The sequence below is a fragment of the Vulpes lagopus genome, chromosome 2 (assembly GCF_018345385.1).
Source record: "Vulpes lagopus strain Blue_001 chromosome 2, ASM1834538v1, whole genome shotgun sequence".
Lineage (NCBI taxonomy): Eukaryota > Metazoa > Chordata > Mammalia > Carnivora > Canidae > Vulpes > Vulpes lagopus.
The window spans coordinates 146,996,041-147,019,252 of NC_054825.1; positions in this window are offsets into that span (position 1 = coordinate 146,996,041).

Here is a 23,212-nt window from a genome sequence, read left to right on the forward strand (position 1 = left end):
CTTTGAATAATCTCATTCCCTGACTGAATTATAGTGATTTGGGATTGTTAATGCCCCAGTTTCCTTGCCGGCCAGAAAAAGTTAAATGTTCTCTAGGAAATTAACTTATCCAAAGGTTCAATTCATCTATATTTTAGTAATCAAAAATCAAGCAAAAATAATCAGGCATAAATGTAGACAAGACTTGACTGTGAATAAAAGGAATCGATAGGTTATAGAAACAGCCTTCTAGGGCATCAGGTAATGGAATTATCAGGCATAGACTTGCAAATAACTATGCCTAAGGAATTAAGATAGAATTGAAAATTTCAGCAGAAAATTAGAAACTATGCAAAGAACCAAACAAATTCTAGGCCAAAAAAATAAGATAATTGAAATTAATGATGCAGTAGAACTTCAGTGAATTGGAAGATCGGTCAGGAAGATCATCCAGATAGAACATTGAGAGATAAAACAATGGAAAATAAGAGATGAAGAATAATATGAATTATTATGAAAGGATGTAATATGCCTGAAATTGGAATTCCAAAAGGAGAAGAAAGTGTGAATGCAGCAGGAAAAACATTTAAGAGATAATGGCTGTGAACTTTCCAAGTCTGATAAATGATAGGAAACCAGATTTAAGAAATAGTATGAACACCAAGCAGAATAAATAAAAATAAAACCATGTCTTGGTATATTAAAAATTGCTAAAAACCAAAGACAAAAAAATCCGAAAGATAGGCAAAGGAAAAAAGCTATATTATTATCAGAAGAGGAATAATGATGCTGATAGTTGATTTTTTTAAAACAAATAGTAGAAATCAGGAGAATGGAATGATCTCTTCAAAGTACTGAAGGAAAGTTACAACTTAAATTTTATATTCTTTAAAAATGTCTTTCAAAATTGGAGATATAAAGATAATATATGCAGTTAAGGTAAATGACACATGGATAGTAAATAGAGGTAAAGTATTGTCTTGGCATTGGGGAAATGGTAAAGGGTTTTAAGAAATCAAAGATGCATCGTAATATCTAAGGTAGCCACTGAAATAATAGCAAAGAATATATAATCAGTTAATAGAGAAGAAAAATGGGAATAATATAAACTACCTAATTTAATAGAAGATAAAGGACAGAAATCAGAACATGGAACAGGGGAACTAACAAAACACAAACAAATAAAGGTCATTTTAAAGAAAAAGTACTGCTACAAAGAAGAACATTAATGATAAAAGTTGTATTCAAGAGGAATGTACAACAATTTTAAACTTACATGTACCTAATAACTTAGCTTCAAAATATATAGAGCAAAAATTAACAAAGTTAAAAAAAAGTCCAATCTACCATCATAGTGGGAGATTTGTAGCATCACCCTTACTTTTTCTCAGTAACTGATAGAACATCTGAAAAAATTAAACACAAATACCAAGGATTTGAGCAACACAGTGAAAAACTTGATAGGCATATACATGCATTGTACCCTATGGCTGCAAAATCCACATTTTTTTCTCCTTAATACACATGAAAAATTCATTGAAGTTGAACATATGCTGTGTCATAAAATAAATGAGTCTCAACAAATTTCAGAGGATTAAAATTATATGAACTGTGTCATTTAAGCCAGGGGGGAAAAAAACCCAGTAAACAAAAGATAAGTAGAAACCTCCCCAAATGTTAATGGATGTTAAGCTTTATACCTCTAAACAGCTGTAGGTCAAAAAGGAAATCACAATGTAAATTAGAAAATATTTCCAACTAAATAGAAATGAAAATATGACATTTTTATGGCTTTTGGTAGGATGCAGCTAAAGTTATGCATAAAGGGAAGTTTATGGCCTTTAAACATATAACTTATAAAAGGATAAAGGTAAATGATCTAAACATCTATTCCAAGATGTTAGGAAAAAAAGAACAGTAAAACCCATAGAAGGGGAAAATAATGAAGATTAGAGCAGAAATTAATGAAAAGATTAATTAGAATAGACAATACCTAATGGGCAATAGAAAAGATTATTGAAGCCAAAAGTAGGTTCCTTAAATGAGTAATTGGTACTGAATAAACACCCTGTGAAAATTGAGCAACAAAAAGGGAGAGGTGAAAAATAAGACTTCAGTATACATCGTACAGACATGAAATAAAATTATAATGAAATGAAATTGGCATGGTATGAACAACTTAATGGCAAAACATTAGAAAATTTAGATGAAATGTACAAACCATTAAAAATACAGAAGTGCCAAATTCAGATGAAAAGGAAAAGCCATAGAAAAAATGCAACTAACTTAAGAAGAAAATCTGAAGAATTCTATAAGAATTAAGAAAAAGAATTATTTTGGTAATTAAAACCCTCACTCAAAACTCTAGACTTTGATGGCTTCTCTGATGAATTTTACCAATTCCTTAAGAAACAATACCAGTTTTATACAGTCTCTTCTAATAAGTAGAAAAAGAGAAAAATTATACCTTCAGCTTTAAAAAAAAATCTGGCAAATAAAATATTGATTCACTTAAAAATTTTAAAACTATCTTGTAATTTTAACCTTCTGAAAATATTCAATAAATCCTAGGTCATTTCAAGTTTTTTTTTTTTTTTTTTAAGATTTTACTCATTTATTTGAGAGAGAGAGAATGAGGTAGGGCAGGGAGTGGGGGTGGTGCAGACGGAGAGGGAGAAGCCATGCAAGGACCCCAGGACCATGATCTGAGCCAAAGGCAGACGTTCAACCAACTGAGCAGCCACCTGGGCACCCCTCCAGTTTTAATTTTCTTTTTGGTTCTAGCCCCTTTGATTTGCAAAAAAAAGTATTTTTCAAGTAAACTGATGGTTGTCTCAGAACTTCTTCATTGAAATAGCCATAAAGTTACTTGCATCGTTAAGATATGATTTACAGTTTCAGTAACCAAATGAACGACAAATGTATCTTTTTAAAATTTGTTTTAAAGATTTTATTTATTCATGAGAGACAGAGAGAGGGAGGCAGAGACGTAGGTATAGAGGAGAAGCAGATTCCCTCTGAGGAGCCCTTGATCCTGGGATCACGCCCTGAGCCACAGGCAGATGCTGAACAACTGAGCCACCCAGGCACCCCAATAAATGTGTCTTTAATAATGAATGCATCTTTACATCTCCAGGTGGGCATTTATGACAACTAGTTCATTTTTTAGATACTTTATTGCTTAAAAAGATACTAACATTAGACACATTCCTCCATTAATAACCTTTATAAAATTGTGAGGTTCTCTCTCTCTCTCTCTCTCTCTTTAGCAAAAAACACCTTTGATCTATTAATTTAGTCATAGCTTCTGGAAGATACTTAAATGAGCACTGTAACTTAAGCAGTTCACCTACAAGATGAATACCCATTTAATTTACAATAATATGAACTACCAACATTCCATTGCCTTCACCCTGATAAAGGGCAGTGGTAGACATTTTTGAAGAGACTCCATATATGCCTTAGGAATTCTCATTTTGGTGCTCAACTTGAGTAAACATGTTTAGATGAACCATCAGTTGCATCATTATTTTTCCAAAACAGTGTTTTGAAAAAAGGTCATTAGGGATTTCATAAATAACTTCACAAATGAGGAGATACATAAGTGGGTACACCTTAGTCAAGAGGAACCAGAGAAATCATAGAGAGGGTCATAGCTTTGCTGCTAGCTTGTGAGGTTAAAGTTTAGGAAACACTGGCAAGCAGAGCACTCCTTTGTTTGCATCGTGTTTACAGTCTCTTTTACAAGAATGGTATTCAAAGGAGAATGGAAAATTTTCAATCCCAACCATTGTCTTTGAACATGTGAGCTAGTTCTTTGAGAAACTTTCATCTCTTCTATTGTTGACGGCTCTCAAAAGTGGGTTCATGTTTCCAACCAGGAGGGATTATGCAGTTTTCACAATCGATTTCTGCTGCACATGTTAACTAGGCAGAGGGACTGTTGTTTGCTGGGCCAGAGCCCACATTCATCCAGAGTTAGAGAGATGGGCTTGGTGTTGACCAACATGGTAGGATTTGGCTATCAGTACGGTGTGGTTTGCTAAATGAGCCTTGCTGAGGATAAAGCAGGAGATCTAGTGACAATTTGGCAGATGACCTCAGAAGGTTTCAGAGTTTGTCATTTTTATAGTCTCTGCTGGAAGTTTCTTACTCAGCTCAGGACTGGCACATGAAGAATTGCAACTGTGCTGTTTTCTATGACAAAAGAAGCCCTGGAAGAGTAAAAGCTATTATTCTGAAGAGGGTAGGCACGTTTCATACAGAAAAGGGGAGAAGAATGTCACAGTTGGTGCTCAGCAGTCCATGCCCCAGCCAGCTTCCCTGGCCAGCTCCCCTCCCCATAGCCGTAGCCCACACTTACCTATGTGGCCAGCTGCTCCCTGCCACCAGCTGGCTCAACATTCAGTCAGTTTGGTGCACACTGGGTGTTCCTCAGGCTCACACTATCAGGCAGCCTCAGTTATGTGGCTGTTGGTTCCTCCATGGGACATGAGGCATTTTCCCTGTAATCAGCTGAACTCATTTTTTAAGACTATCCAATCTTGGCCACATAGAAAAGTGGAATGACAGTCCAGTTTCAGTCATGAATACAGATTTAAAAAAATCCAAAATAAATATTGGGAAACCAAATCTAGCAATACATAAAAGGGATACTATGTCAGGTCCAAGTTTTTTTTGGAGCTGGAAATGTAAGGCTGATTCAGCATTCAAAAATCAACCAATTGTGAATCATTGTATGAAAGGACAAAGGAGGAAAGTCCTAGGGTTATCTCCATTGATGTGAAAAGCACATTTAATATAAATTAAAATCCTTTTAGATAGTAAAACATTATAAGATGGAAATAGGAAACTTCCTTGGGGTGCCTGGGTAGCTCAGTCAGTTAAGTGTCTGACTCTTGATTTTTGGCTCAGATGATGATCTCAGGGTGGTGAGATGGAGCCCCATGTTGGGCTCTGTGCTGGGTGTGGAGCCTACTTAAGATTCTTTCTCTGCTTCTCTCTCTCTCTGACCCCCCCCCCTTGCAAAAGGAAACCACCTTAATCTGATCAAGTACCCACAAATAACATCCAGCAAGCATTATATTCAGTAGTAAGATATTAAAAGTGCTTTCTCTTTTTTGAAATGAGAAAGACAAGTATATGCACTCCTACCATTTTATATTCAATATTTGCATTTTGGAGAGCCTAGCCAGCCAGTACAATAAAGCCAAACAAAAAACAAAAAACAAAAAACAAAGCCTATAAAGAAGTAGTGTTCATAGAAAATCCAAAGTACCATATAGATTATTTAGATGAATACATGTATGTGCCAAACACAAGGTGAATACAAAACAATTAATTGCATATTGGATGTTTTGATAATAATTAATTAGAAAATAAAATATTTAATTTTCAAAACAAACTATCTAGATGTATATCTAACCAAAACTTATGAGACCTTTCCCAGAAAACTAAAAATATTAATAGAAATTAGAGAAGTTTTAAATAATGGAGAAATATATCACATTCATGTATATTGGAAGTCTCAATAATGTAAAGATAGAATCCTTATAAATGTGCTATGCTTGTGTGCATGTGTGTTAGAAATTGACAAGTTAATTTTATTTTATAAGTTCTTTTTAAAGTATTTTTTTTTTTTTTTAGCAATCTCTACACCAAGTGTGGAGCTCAAACTCATGACCCCAAGATCAAGATTGCATGTTCTTCTTAACTAAGTGAGCCAGGTGCTCCTTGACAAGCTAATTAAAAAAAAAAAAAAAAAAAAGAAAGGCCAAGGCCCACGAATAGCCAAGACATTCTTCAAGAATACAGTTAGGAGGATTAACTCTATTAGGTATCAAGTTTATTATATAACTGCAGTATCTTTTTTTTTTTTTGAGATTTTATTTATATGTTCACGAGAGACACAGAGAGAGGCAGTGACACCAGCAGAGGGAGAAACAGGCTCCATGCAGCGAGCCTGAGGTGGGACTCGATCCCGGGTCTCCAGGATCTGGACTGAAGGCAGTGCTAAACCGCTGAGCCACCTGGGCTGCCCATATAACTGCGGTATTAAGGCAGTATGATACTGGTGCAAGGATAGACATAGACCACTGGGCCAGAATAGAACATCCAGGTAATATTCTTATATTTAGTCATTTGATTTACAGTGAAGGTAACACTGGAGAGCAAGGCGGATCAGGTGACCTTTGCAATTACTGATGTTTTTTTTTTTTTTTTTTTTGCAATTACTGATGCTTTTTTTTTTCCATGTTAAAAAAAATGCTTGGTGCTTGCCACACTTCATACACAAATACTACATTTAGGTGGATTGAAGTCTTAAGTATGAAGCACAAAAGCTACTAGAAATTAACTGAAGAGAATGTATGCATGACTTATTGGTAAACTGTAAAGAGCAATGGGTTTGGATTTTCCATTCTTTGTTTCCCCCTCTCCCCAAAAAACAGTATTCCATTGAATAGGTGGAATTTTTGTTTCTTTGTTGAAAAGTTATATATCCTATTTTTTTTCTTTTTGGTGGTTGCCTTCATCATATGCTTCATACTTATTTACCTTTATCAACTCCTTAAAGGCATCAATATATATAGTCCCCTTAACAAGAACAATACATTTACCTTTACTTCTATACTTTGTCTTCCCCGCTGGCTCTGTCATCTTTATATTGTTAAGAATCCTACTTCTAGTTCATTGCAAGTATACTTTCTCTTCTTTAGTCTTTACAGTTGTTTGGACAATGGGATACCTTATCAAGAGAAGTGATACCCCATTACTTCCTATATCCCTTGAACTTTTGAATGTATTTCCTTAACATGTGGGGTTTTGTATAGCAAACCTTTTGAGACTTATGTGCCCCAAAATATTTTATCATGCTCTCACATTGGAATGACAGTCTGTCTAGGAAAGTCTGGTTTTAAATATGTCTTTATTTTAAAAAATATTTTATTTATTTATTTGAGAGAGAGAGATGGAGTGTGAGCTGTGGGGAGGGGGCAGAGAGAGAGAGGGAGAAGCAAACTCCTTACTGAGTAAGGAGCCTGATGCAGGGCTTGATCCCAGGCCCCTGAGATCATGACCTGAGACAAAGGCAGATGCTTCACAGACTGAGCCACCTAGGTGCCCCTGAATATATCTTTATTTAATTCTTCAAAAATATCACTCCACTGATTTCTTGTGTTTGGTGTTAGGGTTGAGAGGTGTAAATACCATACGATTCTAATTTCTTTAGAGATGATCTGCTTCCTTCTCTAAGCTTTTAGAAGTTTGTCTTAGATAATCTTAAATTTCACCTCTAGATAGAGGAGTACTTTTACTTGTATCTTCTTTTTGGCATTCTATGGACCTTTTAAATTTCAGGTCTTTTAACTTTATTTGTAGGAAATTTATCTCTATTTTCTCCTTTTTATTTTTTGTCTTTCTTCCTAAAAGTCCCATTATTCATATAGAAGCAGTATTTTTCTCCTTTATCTCTAAAATACTTTCTTTGCTATATGTTTAAAAGAATCTAGTATAATTAACAATGTTATATTAGTTTCAGGTGTACAGTATCATGATGCAGCAATTCCATACATTCATTACTCAGTGCTCATCTTGATAAGTATACACTTTAATCTCCATCATGTATTTTGCCCAACTCCCTACCCACCACCCACTCTTTGTTCTCTGTAGTTACAAGTCTGTTTCTTGGTTGTGTCTTTTTTTCCTTTGCTCATTTGTTTTGTTTGATAAATTCTACATATGAGTGAAATCATATGGTATTTGTCTTTCTCTGTCTGACTCATTTCCCTTAACAAAATACCCTCTAGGTCCATCCATGTTGTCACAAATGGAAGATCTCATTCTTTTTTTAAATGATTGGGTAATATTCCATTGTATATATAGACCACATCTCCTTTATGCATTCATTAGTGGATTGACCCTTGGGCTGCTTCCATAAATAGGCTTTTGTAAATAATGCTGCAGTAAATGTAAGGGTGCATGTATCTTTTCAAATTAGTGCTTTTGTTTTCTTTGGGTAAATACCCAGTAGTGGAATTAGTGGATCATATGGTAATTCTATTTTTAGTTTCTAAAATGCTCTTGTATATTCTCATTCTCTTTATTCTTTTCTCCTGCCTTTCCTGAGAGAGTTGCTTATTTTATATGTTATAAATCTGTTCTGCAGCAGTACCTGTGAGCTCTGATTTCCCTGGAAGCATAAGGTACCCTGTCTGCTAAGTGTCAGATAATGTGTGTTGGGAGAATTAGGGCAGAAAAAGGAGATGAATCCCAGGGCACTGAGACTCAGCCCAAAAGCACTAGGGCCTAACACTCTTGTTGACTGTCCTCTTATCAAGTAACTCCTTGTGCCATGGTTTTACTTTTAAACACTTGGGGGAAATGCAGTTCTTGGAGGGAGCACCCACCCCAGGACATAATTCATAGCCTTACAATATTGAAAAGACTATGTTTTTCTTCTCTCTCACTTCACCATACTTACCAAAGGTCATTTCTTCAAAATTACTCCAATAGGGATGCCTGGGTAGGTCAGTGGTTGAGTGTTTGCCTTTAGCTCAGGGTGTGATCCCGGGTTCCTTGTGGGGAGCCTGCTTCTTTCTCTGCCTGTGTTTCTCTCTCTCACTGTCTCTGTCTCTCATAAATAAGTAAATAAAATCTTTAAAAAAGCAAAAATGCTCCAATAAATCATAAATAACCACATCATAGTTAAACAGAAGACACTTGAAAAGGCTGCAAACCCCAGACCTTTGAAATCAAACAAAAATTTGAATGCACAAATTCCTGGCATCTTCCAAATTCTTTTACCACAACCAGAATGAGTATAAGTTTGTATCTGGTATGGAAATCTTGCAAGGACAATATATCCTTGAGTACGTATTTTCCTGGTCATATCTCCGAAATCTGGAGTCGTGAGGTTTGCAGGACTGAATATGGTTTTTAAGGTACCAAGGGATGCCTGGCTCTCTCAAATAGAGGGATTTTGTTCTTTTTTTAAAGATGTATTTATTTTATTTATTCATGATAGACATGGAGAGAGAGAGAGAGAGAGAGAGAGAGAGAGAGAGGCGCAGAAACACAGACAGAGGGACAAGCAGGCTCCATGCTGGGAGCCTGATGTAGGACTCGATCCTGGGACTCCAGGATCGTGCCCTGGGCCAAAGGCAGGTGGCAAACCGCTGAGCCACCCAGGGATCCCCAGGGATTTTGTTCTTTAGGAGAACGTGCATTTATTCTCAAGGGGTTAGTCTAGTACATCTCGTCCCCACTTCTTGTTTTCCCCCATCTTCTTAAAAACAAAGCAGCCCCTCCTACATCAAGGAAACAATGTCTGTTCCATTGATTTCTGTGTCTGTTTTTGTGCCAGTACCATACTGTTTTGATTACTATAGCTTTGTCATATAACTTGAAGTCCAGAACTGTGACGTCTCCAGCTTTATTTTTATTTTTCAAGACTGCTTTGGCCTTTCAGGGTTTCTGTGGTTCCCTACACATTTTAGGATTGTTTGTTCTACTCTGTGAAAAATGTTATTGGTATTTCCACAGAGATTGCATTAAATATGTAGACTGCTTTGGTGGTATAGACATTTTAACAATACTGGTTCTTCCATTCCATGAAGATGGAATGTCTTTCTTTGTGTCATCTTCAGTTTCTTTCATCAGTATTTTATAGTTTTCAGAGTACAGGTCTTTCACTTCTTTGGTTAAGTTTATTCCTAGGTATCTTACTGTTTTTGGTGCAGTTGTAAATGGAGTGATTTCCTTCATTTCTCTATTTCTTCATTATTGGTGTATAGAAATGCAACATATTTCTGTATCCTGCATCTTAACCAAATTTTTTATCCGTTCTAGCAGTTGTTTTGGTGGAGTCTTTTGGGTTTTCTATGTATAGTATCTTGTTATCTGCAAATAGTGGAAGTTTTACTTCTTCCTTTCTGATTTGGATGCCTTTTATTTCTTTTTTTTTGTGATTGTTGTGACTAGGACTTCTAGTACTATGTTAAATAACAATGGTGAGAGTGAAATCCCTGTCTTGTTCCTGACTGTAGAGGAAAAGCTCTCAATTTCCCTCATTGAGGATGAGATTAGCTGTGGGTTTTTCATATGTGGCCTTTATTATGTTGAGGAATGTTCCTTCTAAACCTACTTTGTTAAGGGTTTTTATCATGAATGGATGTTGTATTTTGTCAAATGCCTTTTCTGCAACTATTGAAATAATATAGTTCTTATTCTTTCTTTTATTAATATAATGTATCACGTTGATTGATTTGCGAATATTGAACCAGCCTTGCAACCCATGAATAAATTGTGCTTGTTCCTGGGGAATGATTTTTTTTAATGTGTTGTTGGAGTTGGTTTACTGGTATTTTGCTGAAAATTTTTCATCTATGTTCTTTAGAGATATTGGCCTATATTTATTTTTTTAGTGGGTCTTTATCTGGTTTTGGTGTTAGCGTGATGTTGGCCTCATAGAATGAATTGGAAAGTTTTCCTTCCTTTTCTCTTTTTTTGGAATAGTTTAAGAAAAATCTATTCTTCTTAGCTTTTACCTCTTCTTTAAATGTTGGGTGGAATTTGTCTGTGAAACATTCCAATCCTGGACTTTTGTTTGCTAGGAGTTTTTTGATTAATGATTCAATTTCTTTGGTTAAAAATCTGTTGAAGTTTTCTATTTCTTCTTGTTTTAGCTTTGGTAATTTACATGTTTCTAGGACATTATCCATTTCTTCTAGGTTGTCAAATTCATCGACATAGTTTTTCATAATATTCTCTTAAAATTATATTTCTGGGGGGGAGGGGCAAGATGGCGGAGGAGTAGGGTCTCCAGGTCACCTGTCCTCAGCAAATTACCTAGAAAACCATCCAATCATCCTGAAAACCTACGAATTCGGCCTGAGATTTAAAGAGAGACCAGCTGGAACGCTACAGTGAGAAGAGTTCGCGCTTCTATCAAGGTAGGAAGACGGGGAAAAAGAAATAAGAAACAAAAGGCCTCCAACGGGGAGGGGCCCCGCGAGGAGCCGGGCTGAGGCCGGGGCGAGTGTCCCCAGGACAGGAGAGCCCCGTCCCGGAGGAGCAGGAGCTGCACCGACCTTCCCCGCGGAAAGGGGCTCCCGGGGAATTGGAGCAGGATCCCCAGAAAGGCGGGGACGCCCTCGGGCTCCCTGGGACAGTAACAGAGGAACTGCGCCCCGGAGAGTGCGCCGAGCTCCCTAAGGGCTGCAGCGCTCGGCGGGACCCGGAGCAGCTCGGAGGGGCTCGGGCGGCGGCTCCGCGGAGGGGGCTGCGCGGCTCCGGGAACAGCTCGGCGGCGGCGGCTCGGGCAGAGGAAGAAGCTCCGCGGAGGGGGCGGCGCGGCTCCGGGAACAGCTCGGCAGCGGCGGCTCGGGCGGAGGAAGAAGCTCCGCGGAGGGGGCGGCGCGGCTCCGGGAACAGCTCGGCAGCGGCGGCTCGGGCGGAGGAAGAAGCTCCGCGCGGAGGGGGCTGCGCGGCTCCGGGAACAGCTCAGCGGCGGCGGCTCGCGCAGAGGAAGAAGCTCCGCGCGGAGGGGGCTGCGCGGCTCCGGGAACAGCTCGGAGGGGCTCGGGCGGCGGCTCCGCGGAGGGGGCTGCACCGCCGGGAGCGCGAATCCAACAGCGCAGGCCCCGGAGCACAGGGCGCCGGGACACAGCCCAGGATCCGGCCTCCCCCGGGACAGGCAGAGGCCGGGAGGGCCCAGGACAGCAAGGACGCTCCTGCCTGGAGCTGAGCAGATCAGCGGCCCCGCCCGGGAGCCCCCAGGCCCTGCAGAAGGAGAGCCCCGGAGCTACTGCGGGGGCTGACTCCAGGGTCCCAGAGCTGCCCCCGCCACTGTGGCTTCCTCCCGGGGCCTCACGGGGTGAACAACCCCCACCGAGCCCTGCACCAGGCAGGGGCAGAGCAGCTCCCCCAAGTGCTAACACCTGAGAATCAGCACAGCAGGCCCCTCCCCCAGAAGACCAGCGAGACGGACCAGTTCCAAGGGAAGTCAAGGGACTTAAACTACACAGAATCGGAAGATACTCCCCCGTGGTTTTTTTTGTTTTTGTTTTTGTTTTTTTTTTTTGTTTTGTTTTGTGCTTTTTTTTTTTCTCTCTTTCTTCTTGATTTCTGATTGCTTCCCCCACCCCCCCTTTTTTTCTTTTTTCTCCTTTCTTTCTTTTTCTTCTCTTTTTCCCCTATTTTTTTCTTCTTTCTCTTTTTTCTTTTTCTCTTTTTTTCCTTCTCTCTCTTTTTCTCCTTTTCCCAATACAACTTGTTTTTGGCCACTCTGCACTGAGCAAAATGACTAGAAGGAAAACCTCACCTCAAAAAAAAGAATCAGAAACAGCCCACTCTCCCACAGAGTTACAAAATATGGATTACAATTCAATGTCAGAAAGCCAATTCAGAAGCACTATTTTACAGCTACTGGTGGCTCTAGAAAAAACCATAAAGGACTCAAGAGACTTCATGACTGCAGAATTTAGATCCAATCAGGCAGAAATTAAAAATCAATTAAATGAGATGCAATCCAAGCTAGAAGTCCTAACGACGAGGCTTGACGAGGTGGAAGAACGAGTGAGTGACATAGAAGACAAGTTGATGGCAAAGAGGGAAACTGAGGAAAAAAGAGACAGGCAATTAAAAGACCATGAGGATAGATTAAGGGAAATAAATGATAGCCTGAGGAAGAAAAACCTACGTTTAATTGGGGTTCCTGAGGGCGCGGAAAGGGACAGAGGGCCAGAATATGTATTTGAACAAATCCTAGCTGAAAACTTTCCTAACCTGGGAAGGGAAACAGGCATTCAGATCCAGGAAATAGAGAGATCCCCCCCTAAAATCAACAAAAACCGTTCAACACCTCGACATTTAATAGTGAAGCTTGCAAATTCCAAAGATAAGGAGAAGATCCTTAAAGCAGCAAGAGAAAAAAAGTCCCTGACTTTTATGGGGAGGAATATTAGGGTAACAGCAGATCTCTCCACAGAGACCTGGCAGGCCAGAAAGGGCTGGCAGGATATATTCAGGGTCCTAAATGAAAAGAACATGCAACCAAGAATACTTTACCCCGCAAGGCTTTCATTCAAAATGGAAGGAGAGATAAAGAGCTTCCAAGACAGGCAGGAACTGAAAGAATATGTAACCTCCAAACCAGCTCTGCAAGAAATTTTAAGGGGGACTCTTAAAATTCCCCTTTAAGAAGAAGTTCAGTGGAACAATCCACAAAAACAAGGACTGAATAGATATGATGACACTAAACTCATATCTATCAATAGTAACTCTGAACGTGAACGGGCTTAATGACCCCATCAAAAGGCGCAGGGTTTCAGACTGGATAAAAAAGCAGGACCCATCTATTTGCTGTCTACAAGAGACTCATTTTAGACAGAAGGACACCTACAACCTGAAAATAAAAGGTTGGAGAACCATTTACCATTCAAATGGTCCTCAAAAGAAAGCAGGGGTTGCCATCCTTATATCAGATAAATTAAAATTTACCCCGAAGACTATAGTGAGAGATGAAGAGGGACACTATCTCATACTCAAAGGATCTATCCAACAAGAGGACTTAACACTCCTCAATATATATGCCCCGAATGTGGGAGCTGCCAAATATTTAAACCAATTAATAACCAAACTCAAGAAATACCTTGATAATAATACACTTATACTTGGTGACTTCAATCTAGCTCTTTCTACCCTGGATAGGTCTTCTAAGCACAACATCTCCAAAGAAACGAGAGCTTTAAATGATACACTGGACCAGATGGATTTCACAGATATCTACAGAACTTTACATCCAAACTCAACTGAATACACATTCTTCTCAAGTGCACATGGAACTTTCTCCAGAATAGACCACATACTGGGTCACAAATCGGGTCTGAACCTATACCAAAAGATCGGGATAGTCCCCTGTATATTCTCAGACCATAATGCCTTGAAATTAGAACTTAATCACAACAAGAAATATGGAAGGACCACAAACACGTGGAGGTTAAGGACCATCCTGCTAAAAGATGAAAAGGTCAACCAGGAAATTAAGGAAGAATTAAAAAGATTCATGGAAACTAATGAAAATGAAGATACAACCGTTCAAAATCTTTGGGATGCAGCAAAAGCAGTCCTGAGGGGGAAATACATCGCAATACAAGCATCCATTCAAAAACTGGAAAGATCTCAAATTCAAAAGCTCACCTTACACATAAAGGAACGAGAGAAAAAGCAACAAATAGACCCCACCCCCAGCAGAAGAAGAGAGTTAATTAAAATTCGAGCAGAACTCAATGATATCGAGACCAAAAGAACTGTGGAACAGATCAACAGAACCAGGAGTTGGTTCTTTGAAAGAATTAATAAGATAGATAAACCATTAGCCAACCTTATTAAAAAGAAGAGAGAGAAGACTCAAATTAATAAAATCATGAATGAGAAAGGGGACATCACTACCAACACCAAGGAAATACAAACGATTTTAAAAACATATTATGAACAGCTGTACGCCAATAAATTAGGAAATCTAGAAGAAATGGACACATTCCTGGAAAGCCACAAACTACCAAAACTGGAGCAGGAAGAAATAGAAAACCTGAACAGGCCAATAACCAGGGAGGAAATTGAAGCAGTCATCAAAAACCTCCCAAGACACAAGAGTCCAGGGCCAGATGGCTTCCCAGGGGAATTCTATCAAACGTTTAAAGAAGAAATCATACCTATTCTACTAAAGCTTTTTGGAAAGATAGAAAGAGATGGAGTACTTCCAAATTCGTTCTATGAGGCCAGCATCACCTTAATTCTGAAACCAGACAAAGACCCCACCAAAAAGGAGAATTACAGACCAATATCCCTGATGAACATGGATGCAAAAATTCTCAACAAGATACTAGCCAATAGGATCCAACAACACATTAAGAAAATTATTCACCATGACCAAGTAGGTTTTATCCCTGGGACACAAGGCTGGTTCAACACTCGTAAAACCATCAATGTGATTCATCATATCAGCAAGAGAAAAACCAAGAACCATATGATACTCTCATTAGATGCAGAGAAAGCATTTGACAAAATACAGCATCCATTCCTGATCAAAACCCTTCAGAGTGTTGGGATAGAGGGAACTTTCCTTGACATCTTAAAAGCCATCTACGAAAAGCCCACAGCAAATATCATTCTCAATGGGGAAGCACTGGGAGCCTTTCCCCTAAGATCAGGAACAAGACAGGGATGTCCACTCTCACCACTGCTGTTCAACATAGTTCTGGAAGTCCTCGCCTCAGCAATCAGATAACAAAAAGACATTAAAGGCATTCAAATTGGCAAAGAAGAAGTCAAACTCTCCCTCTTCGCCGATGACATGATACTCTACATAGAAAACCCAAAAGCCTCCACCCCCAGATTGCTAGAACTCATACAGCAATTTGGTAGCGTGGCAGGATACAAAATCAATGCCCAGAAATCAATGGCATTTCTATACACTAACAATGAGACTGAAGAAAGAGAAATTAAGGAGTCAATCCCATTTACAATTGCACCCAAAAGCATAAGATACCTAGGAATAAACCTAACCAAAGAGGTAAAAGATCTATACCCTAAAAACTATAGAACACTTCTGAAAGAAATTGAGGAAGACACAAAGAGATGGAAAAATATTCCATGCTCATGGATTGGCAGAATTAATATGGTAAAAATGTCAATGTTACCCAGGGCAATTTATACGTTTAATGCAATCCCTATCAAAATACCATGGACTTTCTTCAGAGAGTTAGAACAAATTATTTTAAGATTTGTGTGGAATCAGAAAAGACCCCGAATAGCCAGGGGAATTTTAAAAAAGAAAACCTTAGCTGGGGGCATCACAATGCCAGATTTCAGGTTGTATTACAAAGCTGTGGTCATCAAGACAGTGTGGTACTGGCACAAAAACAGACACATAGATCAATGGAACAGAATAGAGAACCCAGAAGTTGACCCTGAAATGTACGGTCATCTAATATTCGATAAAGGAGGAAAGACTATCCATTGGAAGAAAGACAGTCTCTTCAATAAATGGTGCTGGGAAAATTGGACATCCACATGCAGAAGAATGAAACTGGACCACTCTCTTTCACCATACACAAAGATAAACTCAAAATGGATGAGAGATCTAAATGTGAGACAAGATTCCATCAAAATCCTAGAGGAGAACACAGGCAACACCCTTTTTGAACTTGGCCACAGTAACTTCTTGCAAGATACATCCACGAAGGCAAAAGAAACAAAAGCAAAAATGAACTATTGGGACTTCATCAAGATAAGAAGCTTTTGCACAGCAAAGGATACAGTCAACAAAACTAAAAGACAACCTACAGAATGGGAGAAGATATTTGCAAATGACATATCAGATAAAGGGCTAGTTTCCAAAATCTATAAAGAACTTATTAACCTCAACACCAAAGAAACAAACAATCCAATCATGAAATGGGCAAAAGACATGAAGAGAAATCTCACAGAGGAAGACATGGACATGGCCAACAAGCACATGAGAAAATGCTCTGCATCACTTGCCATCAGGGAAATACAAATCAAAACCACAATGAGATACCACCTCACACCAGTGAGAATGGGGAAAATTAACAAGGCAGGAAACCACAAATGTTGGAGAGGATGCGGAGAAAAGGGAACCCTCTTACACTGTTGGTGGGAATGTGAACTGGTGCAGCCACTCTGGAAAACTGTGTGGAGGTTCCTCAAAGAGTTAAAAATAGACCTGCCCTACGACCCAGCAATTGCACTGTTGGGGATTTACCCCAAAGATTCAGATGCAATGAAACGTCGGGACACCTGCACCCCGATGTTTCTATCAGCAATGGCCACAATAGCCAAACTGTGGAAGGAGCCTCGGTGTCCATCGAAAGATGAATGGATAAAGAAGATGTGGTTTATGTATACAATGGAATATTACTCAGCAATTAGAAACGACAAATACCCACCATTTGCTTCAACGTGGATGGAACTGGAGGGTATTATGCTGAGTGAAATAAGTCAATCGGAGAAGGACAAACAGTGTATGTTCTCATTCATTTGGGGAATATGAATAATAGTGAAAGGGAATATAAAGGAAGGGAAAAGAAATGTTGGGAAATATCAGGAAGGGAGACAGAACATAAAGACTCCTAACTCGGGGAAACGAACTAGGGGTGGTGGAAGGGGAGGAGGACGGGTGTTGGAGGGGAATGGGTGACGGGCACTGAGGTGGACACTTGACGGTATGAGCACTGGGTGTTTTTCTGTATGTTGGTAAATTAAACACCAATAAAAGTTAATTAAAAAAAAATAAAATAAAATGTAAAAAAAAAATTATATTTCTGTGGTGTTATTTCTCCTTTCTCATTTGTGATTTATTTAGTTCCTTTCTCTTTTCTTTTTGATAAGTCTGGCTAGGGGTTTATTAATATTAGTTTTTGAAAGAATCAGCTCCTGGTTTCATTGATATGTTATATTGGTATATATATTTTTGGTTTCTATATCATTTATTTCTGTTCTTTATTGTCTTTATTATTTCCTTTCTTCTGTTGGCTTTAGACTTTCTTTGTTGTTCTTTATCTAGCTTCTTTTGGTGTAAGATTAGGTTAATTTGAGATTTTCTTCCTTAAGGTAGGTTTGTATTGATATACATGCTAATAAATATGTGCTTACGACCACTTTTGCTGCACCCCAAAGGTTTTGGACCATTGTGTTCTTATTTTGTTTCCATGTATTTTTTATTTGTTCTTTGATTTTCTGGTTTACCCATTCATTATTTAGTAGCATATTGTTTACCTTAATGTACTTGTGGTCTTTTCAGATTTCTTCTTGTGGTTGACTTCTAGTTTCATGGCACTGTGGTCAGGAAAGGTGCATGGCATGACTTCATTCTTTTTGTATTTGTTGAGGCCTGTTTCGTGACCTAAAATATGGCCTATTCTGGAGAATGTTCCATCTGAACTTGAAAAGAATTTGTATTCTGCTGTTTTAAGATGGAATGTTAAGTCCAATCTGGTCCAGTGTGTCACTCAAAGCCATTGTTTTCTTGTTTATTTTCTACTTAGATGATCTATATGTTAATGTGAATGAGGTATTAAAGTATCCTATTATATTATCATCAATTACTTTGTGTTTGTTATTGTTTTATATATTTAGGTGCTCCCATGTTGAGTACATAAATATTTACAATTGTTAAGTCTTCCTGTTGGATTATTCCTTTTATAATTATATAGTGCCCTTCTTTGTCACTTGTTAAAGTGTTTTATTTATTTATTTATTATAAAGATTGTATCTTTTTTTTTTAAGTAGTGTATTTACTCACGCTATGTCTGAACTGACAACCCTGTTACCAAGAGTCACATGCTCCACTGAGTGAGCCATCCAGACACCCTCAGTCTTTATTTTAAAGTCTAGTTTGTCTGACTTAAGTATTGCTACTCTGGCTTTCTTCTGATGTCTATTTGCATGATAAATGTTTCTCCATCCCTTCACTTTCAATCTGCAGATGTTTTGAGGTCTAAAATGAATCTCTTGTAGGCAGCATATAGATGGATCTTGCTTTATCCATTCTGACACCTAGGTCTTTTGATTGGAATGTTTAGTCCCTTTACATTCAAAGTGATTATTGAAAGATATGTATTTATTGCCATTTTATTACTTGTAGTTGTTCCTGCAGATTTTCTCTGATCCTTTGTTGTCTTTCTCTTGTGTTTTGCTGTTTTTCTTTAGTAATATGTTTGGATTTATTTCTCTATATTCTTTGCATGTTTGTTAGTGTTTTTTTGATATATAGTTACCATTAGGTTTGTATACAATCTCTTCTGTATATAGCAATCTATAGTAAGTTAGTGGTCATTCAAGTTTAAACCATTCTTTTCTCCTCTTCATCATGCATTTTAGGTATATGTTGTTACATTTTATATCCTTTTTTGGGGGTGAGTTCCTTGACTGATTTGTACACAAGTATTCATTTTTACTGCTTTTGTGTTTTCTGCCTTTATACTCTTTTTGGTCTCTCCTTTACACTTAGAGAGTCCTCTTTAATATTTCTTATAGGGCTGATTTAGTGGTCATGAACTCCTTTAGCTTTTGTGTGTGAGAGAGTCTTCATTTTTCCTTTAATTCTGAATGGTAGTTTTGCTGGATAGTGTATTCTTGGTTGCAGATTTTTTTCCATTTAGCACTTTGAATATGTCATGCCACTCTCTTCTGGCTTCTCAAGTTTCTGTTGAAAAATCTCCAGCTAGCCTTATGGTTTTTTTCTTGTAAGTTAAGGACATCTTTGATTTTGCAGCTTTTAAAGTTTTGTCTTTATCATTATATTTTGCAAATTTCATTATGATATGTCTTGCTGTGTTGGCCTGCATTTTTTGATTTTGATGGGAGTTCTCTGTGCCTCTTGGATCTGGATGTCAATTTCCTTTTCCATATTAGCAGAGTTTACAGCTTTTATTTCTTCAAATAAATTTTCTGCCCCCTTTTCTCTCTCTTCTGCTTCTGAGACTCCTATAATAAGAATGTTAATTATGTTTGATGGAGTTACAGAGTTCCCTAAGTCTGTTTTCATTTTGCCTAATTCTTTCTCTCTCTTGTTCAACTTCATTGCTTTCCATTATTTTGTCTTCTAGGTCACTCATTTATTTTCTGCTTCTAGCCTGCTGTTAATTGCATGAAGCATGTTTCTATTATTATTTATTGCACTCTTCATTTATGATTGATTTTTTTAAAACTCGTACCTCTGTGGTAAGGGTCTCACCAATGTCTTTTCTCAAGCCCAGTGAGTATCCTTATGACTGTTGCTTTAAATTCTGCATCAACTATGTTACTTGTATGTCTTTTGCTTAGATCTCTGGTCATGGCCTTCTCTTGTTCCTTCATTTGGGATAAATTTTTGTCTTCACATTTTGTCTAAGTCTCCACCTTCTTATCTGTGGTAGGAAGGCCAATTATGGTCTTAGGAAGAAGATGTCATATACTGCCCAGGATCTGGTGCTTCAGGGAGTGTGTCTGTGTGTGCTGCATGTCCTCTGCTATTGTATTCTGGGTACTCTGTCCTTCAGGCCAGTTGTCTGCAGAGGCTCTCCTTGTTTGCTGTGGGCAGCATTTAGTCCCTGACTTGAATGTGATGAATTTGAATAGATTTACTCTCATCTGCTTGTGAAATGAGATCTGAAGCCATCTGCACCAGAACTAAGGCCCTGTAGAACTCTCTAGTTGGGAGACATAGTATTAGTAGGAGTCTGCTTCTGGGGTAGGGGCCCATTGGCCTGAGTGAGGTAAATGTGATTGAGAAGGGCAGTTCTACTGGAGTGCAGTGGGGTGGGGCTTGGTGTAAGAGAGTTAGGCAGTCAGTGTTAGCACTGTGCTGCTTTCTGCATTGGCTCTGTGTTTATGCTGAGGGGTGGAGGAGGGAAATGGCACTGGCCAGCTCCTTTGTTCCTGGAGAGGTGTCTGCATGAACATTGCCTCTCAGGGACATGATCAGGGAAGAATGAATAATGGCCTCCCTGTGTGTCCAGGTACTCTTCAGATGGCTGTTTCCACGCTGTTTGCCTTTGTTTTTTTTTTTTTTTGTTGTTGTTGTTGTTTTTTTTTGGCCTGCTTTCTCTTCAGGAGCAGCATAGTGCCCTCTGGGTTCTCTCCCAGCCAACCCCCTGACCTTTGAAAGGGCAGGCTTTGAGTCCTGCTGGTTGCAACAACTCAAGAATTTACAACCCTCTTCTAATTCAAGCCACTGGCTTTGGGGAAATGTTCTCCTTGTGTGCTCCTTTCTCTGTATCTCTCACCCTTCTCCATGACCATGACTCCCCTCCCTCCACAGCAGCCATGATTCCTTTCTCTCCTAAACTATATCTCTGCACTTCCTGCCTTCTTTGATGTGGCCTCTTCTTTCTCTTTAGTTTTGGAGTTTGTTCTGTCAGTCTTTGGGTCATTTCTGGAGTATTTAGGATGAATTGATAGTTATCTGGTTGTGCATGTGAGTGTGTATGCTCTAAAGAATATACATTTATTCCATGGGGCTCTGGAAACCAATGTTATTTTTAAATGGAAAAAATTCAGCTAGTGATGCTCTTTCCTGATACCTTTCCCAGGAACAAACCTATGATTTTCTTTGTCCTTTTTAAAGGAATGACCATTTTGCTGGCCCATCCTTACTGAGTCCTTGCTTCTTTACAGCAACCTTGCAAAGCTGGGGTGTTAGAGCTGTAGTCTAAGGGGTTCAGTAATGAGTCCAGCATGCAGGGGAGGAGCTGGAAGCTGCTCTGAATAATGAGAAAACCAAGTGGAGTGAGAATAACAGTGACAACAGACAGCTTCATCTTGTGTAATTAGGTTTGAGCAACAGAAGCTAGGATAAACTCAAAGTGAACTTCCATCTTCAGGCTCATGTTACCTTCAAAAGCAATTGAAAGAGCTAAAAAAGTAACCTAACACACTTTTAAATCAGAAATATACTTTCTGGGTAACAAACCCAGCAAGAGCTGAGTCCTAAGCTGTTCTCTTTTTGATGGTTCTGGAAGGCTTTGTTTCATGGGCGTACCCACTGCCATGCCTATCTCGAGTGACTTGGTTAGAGAAACTGTCCACCATATTTTGCCTTTTTTTCAGCACAACCTCTGTGTTCTGTTGCTCACATCTTTGTGTAAACACCACACTTTAAAGTTGACAGGCCTTGGGTTTCACTTCACACTCAAGACTCAGAGCTCTGTCAGATTTTAAGTGAAAAGATGTGGTTTGCTTAAGCCTTATTCAGGGTAATTTGGGAGGAAAGGTGGCCTCAAGGTCCTTAGAATGTCTTGTTTTCTTTAAGATAAGCTCTGAGAAGCACATTTCTTGGATGACATATTTCCTGGCAAAACAACAACAAAAAAGAGTTGTAGGAGTAGCAGGGCATGGGGTAAGAAATGTGGTGATCTTTAGAGTAGGACAGAATTGGGTCTCAATCCCAGCAATCACAAACACCAGCTATTCGATCATGGGAGATAATTAATTGTCCACAAGTCTTCATTTCCCCTTCTTTCTTTCATACATAGAAGAATGAGGCACATTGTTCTTCACCATGGGACTGTATTTCCCAGATCGTCCAAATACGAAGTTCTCACCTTTTAGAATGTGAGTGAAGATGACATGTGAAATCCTAGCATTATCTCCTTAAAGTCAGTCACCAGCCCTTCACCCCTTACCTGTGCATACAGGTATTCTAATGGGCTGGCAGTGAGGAAGCAGCTCCTGCCATCAGGATGGGGACTGCAACATAGTAGAAACCTGGGTCCCTGAATGATCACGTGATGCAGAGCCGGTCACGTTTCCTCCCTCACCTGCTATGTCTGTCCTGTTAACTGGGAGAAAATGGATCTGTCTTATCTTTGAGTCACTGTATTACTTGCTGTAGCTTATTTTCTAATTAATAAGTTGACTTTCAAAAAGTTACTTCTCTACCCCTAGTTGTCTCATCTGCAAAACAGGAAAATTATATTGCTTATCTTCTTTACAAGCTTATTGTGAAGATTATACACACACACACACACACACACACACACACACGACTATAAGGGTTTGTTGTGTGTTCTGTGTTTGCCTAGGACTATTGTTGGTAATATATGCTTATAGGTACCAGGAAAGCACAGATTATTCAACACATAAAATGAAGGGCTATAATATATATTTATTTTTGTGTGTGTGTGTGTGTGTTTTGCAATTAGGTTAATCAGCCATCCTGGTTTTCTTAGGACTGAGAGAATGTCTGGGAGTTGGAGTTTTAAAACTGATACAGTCTCAGACAAACTGGGTCAGCTTGGTCCCCTAACTGGAGACCCAACAGGTGTGACTTGTGATGCTAAAAGCAAGGCACTCTCAGGAAAACTGGAAAGACATGGTCACTGTATTCACAACACACTAACTGCAGAAGTTTTTTGAAACAAATAAATTGAAATTTGAAGTAACATGTAGCCAGGCTTTGTGTCTAGATCTGGTGGGAGTTTAATCCACTGATTCCAAACCTACAATTTATATAATTTTTTGAGACTTAATGCAGATAAGAAATGCTTGTTACACACACCATTACTAACTAGCTTATTGCTATCCTGAAGAAGTAGATAGTGTCATTAGTTTGTAGTAGAGAAATGAAGGCTATATTAAAGGCAAATGATGACATAATCATTGGGCTGCTTTGTGTAATTTTATGACCAAATCTAATTAACTACTGAGTGATCGAATTGGTGGTTCCACACAT